General features: G+C 33.7%; 1 pseudogene; it reads left to right on the top strand.

The window, feature by feature from the left end:
- The first annotated feature begins 7,726 nt into the window (after window positions 1-7,726).
- Window positions 7,727-8,916, top strand: LOC111642288 (annotated as a pseudogene).
- The last annotated feature ends 519 nt before the right edge of the window (window positions 8,917-9,435 follow it).

Here is a 9,435-nt window from a genome sequence, read left to right as displayed (position 1 = left end):
CTCCTTTATTTCCAAGTGGAAATAATATCGGATCGCGTCACTAGAAAGCTCGATCTTCGGTATTCAATTCGACACCGTCTCTCGATGCTGACTGGGAGATGTTGATGGAACTTCGAAATCCTGCCCTCGTATTCTAGATCGTTAAGGTTCTCATTCTAACATTTTAGAATTTTAACTACAACACGCGACGTTTTTCTTTCGTTAAACTGCCCAGTTTTCCGATTCAATTAAATTCTGTTATTTTTATACGAGCATCAAAGTCAAAGTTTGAACTCTCTGGACTGACATTGATCTATACAGTGAGTGATCGGTTAACGAACATAATCCGTTTCAAGACTTTGTTTACTATCCGAACTGTTCATTAACCGATTATCGATTTACCATAGGTTTTTATGGGAATTTGATTAATTCGGTCTGGAAACCCCCAAAAATAAAAAATATATATATACTTTCTTACTACGTTCATTTATAATGTAATAATCAACACAGTCTTGCATTTTTATTAGTCATGTTTTTTCTGTTCGTGAAGGTTAAAGAATCTCTCTAATGTTGATTGCTTTTCTTTCTTCTTCAGGATTTTTCGGAAGTAATTAACAGCATTGTAATTGTAGAGATCCCTAAGCCTATTAACCTCAACCTGGTTTGGATGCCATTCTAAGACCGTTGTTCTGACATCTTCCCACTTCTTCAAAAGATCTTTAATAGCAAATATCGGCATTAATCCTCTTTTTCAGAAGAAAACATATTTCGCTGAATTTCTTGGTGTTCTTCATTCAAGAGTTCTTGGCGTTCTTCTGTCGTCAGATCAGTTTCAGGTTCCATTATGAGCTTTTCAATGTTTTCTCAGATGTGATTTTTGTTGGCGGGTTTAGCTCCTTTAGCTGCTTGAGTCTTCTTGATTAAACAGTATCTTTCTTAGATAAGATTGAACTGAGGCCTACTGTAGACCTGTTCAAGCCATAGTGCCCAGCAACATCAAACATCTGCCCACTCTCTACCTTTGCTATTATACTCTCACCTTTCGAAAATAAAAACCGATGCACTTAACGAGTGCCCGCTCGACAGTCTCGCGAATACTATAAAATAATTGTTTCTGTCAGAAAAATAAAAGGCTGGAATTACAACGGAGAGTTTCAAAGTTCGGAGGAATACTATCCGATCAGTATATACCGGGTTGAGCGTTGATGTCGACGTCTCCCGCGTTTTGAATTGTTGCCTGAAGACAATGGAAGACCAATCGGTATTCTTTATTTTACGTCGTTTCTTGCGTTTGTTCTGTAAGGTGTTCGTTGTCCGAACATAAAAAGCTTTCGCGAAAGTGTTCGTTATCCGATTTGTTCGTTAACCGATCACCCACCAACACGTGTATTAGAGTCGCATTCAAAACTTATTGATTACATGCACGTTTCTTTGTGTCTTATTTATTTTCGATTTTAAAATATTTTTCTCAGCTCATTTAACAAGAGGCTCTGACTCGGTCTAGAACCTCACGCATATTTTAGCAGTGGTGCACAATTTCAAACAGCACACGCGTCCTAAATTCAAAATCCTGTCCTCTTAATCTTAGATGGGCATGCTAGTCACAAAGAGTTGACAGTAATACAGTATGCTCATAAGAATCACATTCGTATATTGAGTACGCCGCCACACATACGTACAGTACAAGCTGCAATCTCTCGATAGGGCATTTTTCAAGCCTTTAAATCTGTTTGCTTCAGCAAGTGCAATATAAATGAGGCGAAATCCTTGTCTAAAATTATTGAAAATGACATTGCCGCACGTGTGAATTTCTCCTCTAGAGCAGCTAGGCTCGAAATAGCCCAAGACGGATTTAAGTGCACAGGTATTCATTCTTTTGATCGTGATATTTTCGGAGATTTAGTCTTTTTACCAGCTTTGATGACCGAAATTGAGTATGAATCAGCCTTGACAGAAAATACTGTCAATCAGTCATCTACCAGCCGTGTCACAGCCTATTTCTGAACCGGTACCTTCAACTAGCACAACTGATTTGTTGCAACAGCTGTCACCTCTTCTCGATGCGTCTAAAAAGCACCTTGTAACCCGCTCACAAAAAAAGTGAGATTTTGACATCATCTCTATATAAAAATAACATAGAAAAGAAAAAGAAAGAGGGTAAAAACTTAAAACAAAACTAAATGCTCAAAATATTTTCCACAAAGACTGTGATCAGTTTCTCGCAGATGAAACAGAATGCATCATCTGCGAGAAACTTTTGTAGAAAATTGGATTCAATGCCATAAATGTAAAGATTGGGCTCACAAAGCTTGCGTTGACATTGATCCATCAAATAATAATTATTATTGTGACGTTTGCAAGGCTAGAAACGTTTAGGCCATTGTTAATAAGTATGTCCGGGGCTATCTGCCATCTTTTCCATTGCCAAAAATAGATGCTAAAGTTTTTGTACAGTTATTATTTAAGTGATTAAAAAATGTTTCTATTTTTTATTAATATGTTTAAAGAAGTTATAAAATTTATTTGAGTTTAAAAATAAACGTTTCAGTTTGCTATTTTATATCTTTTGTGTGTTTTGTTTAAATGTCTACACGCACTTCCTCTATTAGGCGTTGATCATAATAATTAATTAATTTAATTTATTTTCATGGACGATAATGCCCGCACACATAGGGCTGCATTCATCAATGACTTTCTAGACAGTGAATATATTCGTCATGCAACAAGGTCTCCAGACCTAAATTTTTTAAAACATTTTTACACTGTTTTTTTGAAGTAAAAAAAGTCCTGAAGTAATTGATGCTCTATCATCCTAAAAATTTTGAGAGAACGTATGAAAAAATATTTACGAGTTACATTTATACGAGTAAAAGGAATATGTATAAAGCTGTGATTCTGTGAGTTAAAAGAAGAAACATAAATAAATGTTTCTTTTTTTTAACTCACAGAATTCTTTTAATGAAAAAAATATATATATAAATATAAAATAATATGGCATCAAATAATGAATGCGGTCAGTCAGAGAAGAAATGCCAAGACGCATGAGAGCGATTGCTATTCTCGGTATGGGGAAGCTTTGAAGAGCAGTGGGAAAAAATATTAGTGAGATAAGCGCTAAATAAGGGAGTACTGAGATGAGAGTCCTGAAAAATGACAATTAGAGGAGAAAGTAAAAATGAGAAAGCGTCCAGGCGTATGGTTTAAGTAGGGATTAAGAAGCAAATTATTTGACTATTGTAGTAAAGTTGGAAATGTCGATAGAATCGTGTAAGATATTTAATAAGATAGTAGAAATAACAGAATCGAAGACATGGAGTTATAAGATGTTTTTACGCTTATCACAGGCATGAAAAAATCATGTCAAAAATGATTTCATATTCCCAATTGACTCGAAATGAAGAAAACTGGGCACGGGAAAATGTAGAAAACTTGCCAGATTTTCTCCAGTTGCTCGTTCCCACTATCCGCTTAGTGGCTAAAAACAATATGCTAATGCCACAAAAACGCAAATATATAGTGTATTCAGCTTTATCTAAACAACGGTGGAAAGACTCCCCGTTATCCGGACAAAAGCCCAAATTTTACGTTTTGTTCTTGCTTTTCCATCCGTTTTTGAATAAGGTTAGCCTAATCCTCTTGTGATTTGGATAAAGCACACTTTATATGAAGAATGTTTAAAAGGAATAGATTGTTACTTACTTTAATAATAATAATAATAATAATAATAATAACTCGGAAAAAAGAATAGTATTAGCCGGTTAATCCTAGCTCTATCCGGTTCACGGACTAGCGTAACATATAGAGTATACGCTATATATAAATTATATGTAAGATTTTTTATAATAAAAATATAAGAAAAAGTGTTGCTTCTTAATTAAATACGTAAAAATGAAATATAATACTTACTTTCCATAATCCTTTTGTCAATCTTTTATTTATTATAAATAAACATTAAAAAGTCTTAGTTATTTAGAAAAAGATGAAATATTTTACATTAGAATAAAATTAAAGTAAATTTGTAAATTAGGTTAAATATTTAAAGATAAAACTTACCTTATAAATAATGATGTTATTGTTCTGACAATTAGTACATTCGCCAATCGAAGATAAAATAATACAGTTATCTTCATTAAGTGGTTGAGCATAAAAGCCAAATCCTTCGCAAAGTGTAGTCTGTAAGCATAGCCTAGCACATTCTAATTTTGAGTTTACTTTGCAGCTACTATCTTTCCATTTTTCATCCAACACATTTTGATATTGCAATTGATATAATATTGAATAACCGATATAGAAGTTTGAAAAAAATACAAAAATAGTTAAGAAAATCGGCAATTGCATCATTACTGGTTAACTTCATATTATAAATGACTGAAATTTAGGACGGATGTAATATTTTTAAAATTCTTAAAAGCATTGTTTTATCAATAAATTAATTAGTTACTTAGTTACTTAGAAATTAGCACATTTGATTCACTTAAAAGTTATCACGCAAATGCAGATTTTGTATTTTTTATATAAAATGTAAATATTCTTTTAATGGACTTTTAATGTCAGGAGTGGATTATATCACTCCAGGCATTAAACATCATTCCAGTATTTTATATAGGATTTATGTATATAAATTTTGATCGTATGGGATCTACATTCATTAATAATTACTTCGTATTTCAAAATTAAAGATTAACTAAGCATATTTTTAAATTTTGTATAAATATCAGTTCCCTAATATACAGACGTCCCTGCAAAATTTCAAAATTTTCGACAAAAGACACAGGAGTTAAGCTTTGAAGTGGGTGAAACAATCGTGCTCCCCACACACACCCTCTAACATACATACACCCATTCCATATATACAAAAAAAAAAAACGAATTATTTTTGCATTTCTCAATATTTCAAGTTCCCCTGAGTCCAAAAATTTAAAAACTTGGAGGTCATTTTCCTCTGTAATATATAACATCCAGGAAAGTAATACTCAAAATTAACATCATTATCTAACAGCGTTCTCGAGATTAAGGAAGACAGATAAACAGTCAGACGAACGATAATGTTAATTTATAGATCTATAATTTTTTCAAACTGCAACCCAACGAAAATGGAAACTTGATATTGTAAAAATATAAAAATATACAACTGGTAAATATTACATAATTAGTTAATAAAATACTTCAAAGGTTAATTTACATGAACTTTTAATTATCAATTTTTAAAATTTATAATAAAGTTACAACCTTACTGTATGATTTTGATATAAATAGTTATATTTAATTTATTAGCTTTTCCGTAATTTGAACACTAATGATAAAATCAATATCATTGTCATTATCGTTAATTATAATGTCCATCGAAAGAATGTCACGAGGACAAAAAATAGCATTTGAATTAAGTTTCTCAAACCTCAAACTGTTGATTATTCCAGCATAAAAAAAAGAAAAAAAATTCAGGAACAATATGTAATAATTCACATCTGTTCCCCAGAGTATTCGAAGTTTGTTGTCACAGATAGCGTCAAAACCGGAAAAGGAAAACTACTAGCGACATGATCATTGGGCCACAAGTTGAAAAAATTATAGACTTGTAAATTCCTACTGTCGTTCGTTTGTCTGTTATTCCTTAATCTCGAGAACGGTGTTAGATAGATGAAAGATGAGACCAGATATAGAAAGTTTAGGAACAGGAGGCTCCAATTAACTCTATGTGAATTCAATTCAAAAATTTTTCCTGAATGTTGTTACATAGATGACCGGCATGACTCTGTTGTTAGCTGGAAAAGTACAATGTACAAGGACAAGACACTAATAATTTGGGATCCAGATCATATATTTTAAATTAAATAAATTAAGAACATGATTAAAAATTGCAGTCCGGATCGTAACGATGTCACAATAAATAACTGCTCGTTTTTAGATACAGTTGGTAAAAGAGGGAGTAAGGCCTTACTCAGAGGTATAGCCCTAGAAGGAGAAAGGAAAAGGAGAGGTCTGGAGGTGGAATAAGGAAAGGAGGGGAGGGATAAAAGGAATATGGAATGGAAAAGAAGGGGGAAGAGGAGGAGGGGTGCCAGCTGGGATTTGTTTATTAAAACAAAGAATTACAAAATTACATTTATGATGTATGTACATAGTGACCGATAGATGATACACCTAAACGATAATTGGCGCCGTGATTGGACTTACATTAAGATTGAAGGCAAAAGATGGGTGTTGAAGAGTGATACGAGGAAGTAGAAACACCCTTATGGAGGAATCAGATTAAGTCCTAGAAGAATGTGGCACTTTGTTGTTGTCCTTGGGTCCTGGAGTTATGGAGGCTGGCTGTGCCTATTCGGAGAGTTAGCTGGCATTTTGTCTTGAGTAGCAATTGTGGTGTGATAGTCTGCTAAGTTTAGGTTGTTGATGAATTTGACGAAATTGGTGTATGTGTCCTTGTCCTCGAGGAATGCACTGAGGTGGCAGGGCCAGTTGTGTCCTTTTTGGGTAGTCAGGTCTCTTAGTTGTTGACGATACTGATTGAATTTGGTACAAGTGAATATGATGTGGAAAGGGTCATCCCTCTCTTTTACTTGGCAGTCGCAAAGTCCATTTCCCTTTCTTAGGAAGCGATGTAGGTAGCACTTGAAATTGCCGTGAGCAGTGAGAATCTGCGTTATAGTATGGGTCATACTCAGGTAAGTGAGGCGAAACCTACTATAGACATCTGGGAGGAAGTTGTGGGTATTCCGACCTGTGTGGCTACTGTCCCAATCATTTTGCCACCTTGACATGGTGATGGCAGTAAGTTCCTTACTGAGGAAGGAGATGGGAAGGGAGGTGTAGGAGTATGTGCAGGCTAGATTATGAGCCTTCTTTGCCAGTTTGTCCACCGTTTCATTTCCGATATTGCCGGAGTGACCCCTGACCCAATAAAAGGTAATGTGGGTCACACTGGCGAGGGCGCTTAATGTGTCCAGACAATTACTTATGATGGGGAGTTTACGGTTTCCTTTTTTTATCTGTTGCAGGGCTGTTTTGCTGTCACTTATTATATTAATCCTTTTCCCAGTGAACTGCTGGATATTGTCGTGTATACATCGGAGAGTTTTCCAAAATGTTTTACATCTTGATTTAAAATTTTAGGATTTCCCGGAATTTTTTGGGCTATAATTTGAAAAAAATTGTAGACCTATAAATTTCCACTGTCGTCCATCCGTCGTTTGTCTGCCTGCCTGTAGCGTTGCCAATTTAGCGAAAAAGTCGCTATATTTGGCGAGTTTTTGCTTTAGTTAGCACCTTTTTTTGAAATTTAGCGACGGAGATTTTTCTTAGAGATATTTTAGTAAATTTAGCTACATTTTAGAGATTTTCCACGAAATCAAAAAATTTAATAAATTTATTAATTTATATTATCTTTAATGTGCAATAATTATGTGCATGAGTCGCAAATCTTATTTTTAATAAGTGGCAACACTAATCAGAGCTCAAGTTTTCATATCATGACCAAATATGGTAAATATTTTTAAAGGGGACGGAGCTTAGTGGGCATTATCATCACGACTATCGGTAACAGGTCCAATCCTGATTCAAATAGTTTATCGAACTTTAAGAAAACTGACAGTGATCTCCATTCAAAATTTCGGAATCCTTATATAAGTTACCTATCCCGCATGGTGAGTAACCAAGTGCATTAATATAGTGTCATTTTGTGATAATATTATTAACTATTATTTATTGGTATTGCAGTTTATTATTTATTACCCTGACATCAGTGAAAATGTCAAATGAAAGAAAATACACTCAAAAATTTCGAATAGAATGGCTTCGTGACGATAGGTTTAAAAACTGGTTGCAGAAAATAGAAGGAGAAAATACAAAGTGTCGCTGTAAATATTGTAACTGCATTTTGATAGCAAAAGTAAGTGATTTAGAAAAGCATAGGAAAACTCAAAAACATATAAAAGCCGAGCCATCGTTTAGCATTCAGCGGAGTGCAAATATTCTTCCATTTATGAAAAGTTCAAATGTTCATAGAACAGAGGGAAATATGGCGCTTTTTATAGCAGAAAGTTGTCCTATTAGTCATGTAGACAAACTAACTAAATTCTGTACAACAAATTTTTCAGATAGCAAAAGTTGTAATAATCTGACTCTTGGACGAACAAAATGTTCAGCCATAATTTCAAATGTTTTAGCACCACATTTTAAAGAAAATTTAATAGTTGATATAGGTGATAGCAACTATAGTTTACTAATTGACGAAAGTAATGACATTTCAGTTTCCAAGCTTTTAGGTATTGTACTGTAATTAGATATTACTCTCAAAATAGAAAATGCATAACTACAACTTTTTTAGATTTAGTACCACTTAAAGAGTGCAATGCTGATGCAATTTGTGAAGCAATTAAATTTTCCTTGAGAAATAATGCCTTGGATTTGCATAAACTCGTTGCAATTGGAACAGATAACGCTTCTGTAATGATAGGAATCAATAATGGTGTATATGCTAAACTCAAAGCCGAAGTACCTGCTTTGATTCTGGTACGTTGCCTCTGTCATTCATTACAATTAGCGATTTCCCACGCTACAAAAGAAGGCCTTCCAAGAAATATAGAATTTCTTATTAAAGAAACATTTAATTGGTTTTCTCATTCTGCGATTAGACAATCCAAATACAAGGAACTCTATTCTTTGATGAATGATGGAAATGAACCATTGAAATTAGTACAAAGTAGTGAGATTCGTTGGATGTCAATTCAGACCGCTATTGATAGAATTTTGAGACAATGGAATGATTTAAAGGCAAATTTTAATTTGGCCAGAACAAACGAAAGATGTTATACGGCAGAAATTTTGTCTCAATGTTTGATGTTCAAAGAAATTTTCTTATTTCTTTTATTTCTTAAACCTGTACTTGATGAAGTTCAGAGGTTAACTTTCCTGCAAAACTTCAGAATTTATCGATAAAAGACAAATGAGTTATTAAGCTCCAAAAAGGATGAACAAAATCGTGCCCCCCACATCCACACATACAAAAAAACCCCGATTTAAAACAAATTATTTTTGCTTTTTTCGACGTTTCAAGATTTTTACATTTTTGACTCGGCACCTGAGTCCAAAAATGTAAAATTCTTGGGAGGTAGTAATTTTTGACCGATCACCATACTTTCCTATAACAGAAACGGGAAAGTAAAAGCATCAAAAATAAAACTGGAAGTTTTGAAAATTGCTTAAACTCAATTTACAATCTAGCCTTAAAGTCTGTTTTTATTTAAAATTGACACGTTATAAATATAATGCAGTAGAGCGTCGTTTATCCGAATCAATTGGGGACTGGAGTTGTTCGGATAACTTATTTTTCGGATAACCAATTATGTACGAAAAAATATAATAAGTTATTCCGTGTTGAAATTTTTCTCCGTTGTGTGTCGCTTCGCGTTGAATTTTCGTCGATGTTAAGCCTAACGAAGACTATTGTATCGTTAA

Source organism: Centruroides sculpturatus, unplaced genomic scaffold (assembly GCF_000671375.1).
Source record: "Centruroides sculpturatus isolate CEXI.00-Female unplaced genomic scaffold, Cexi_2.0 scaffold751, whole genome shotgun sequence".
Lineage (NCBI taxonomy): Eukaryota > Metazoa > Arthropoda > Arachnida > Scorpiones > Buthidae > Centruroides > Centruroides sculpturatus.
This window is presented reverse-complemented; position numbering and strand designations above follow the sequence as displayed.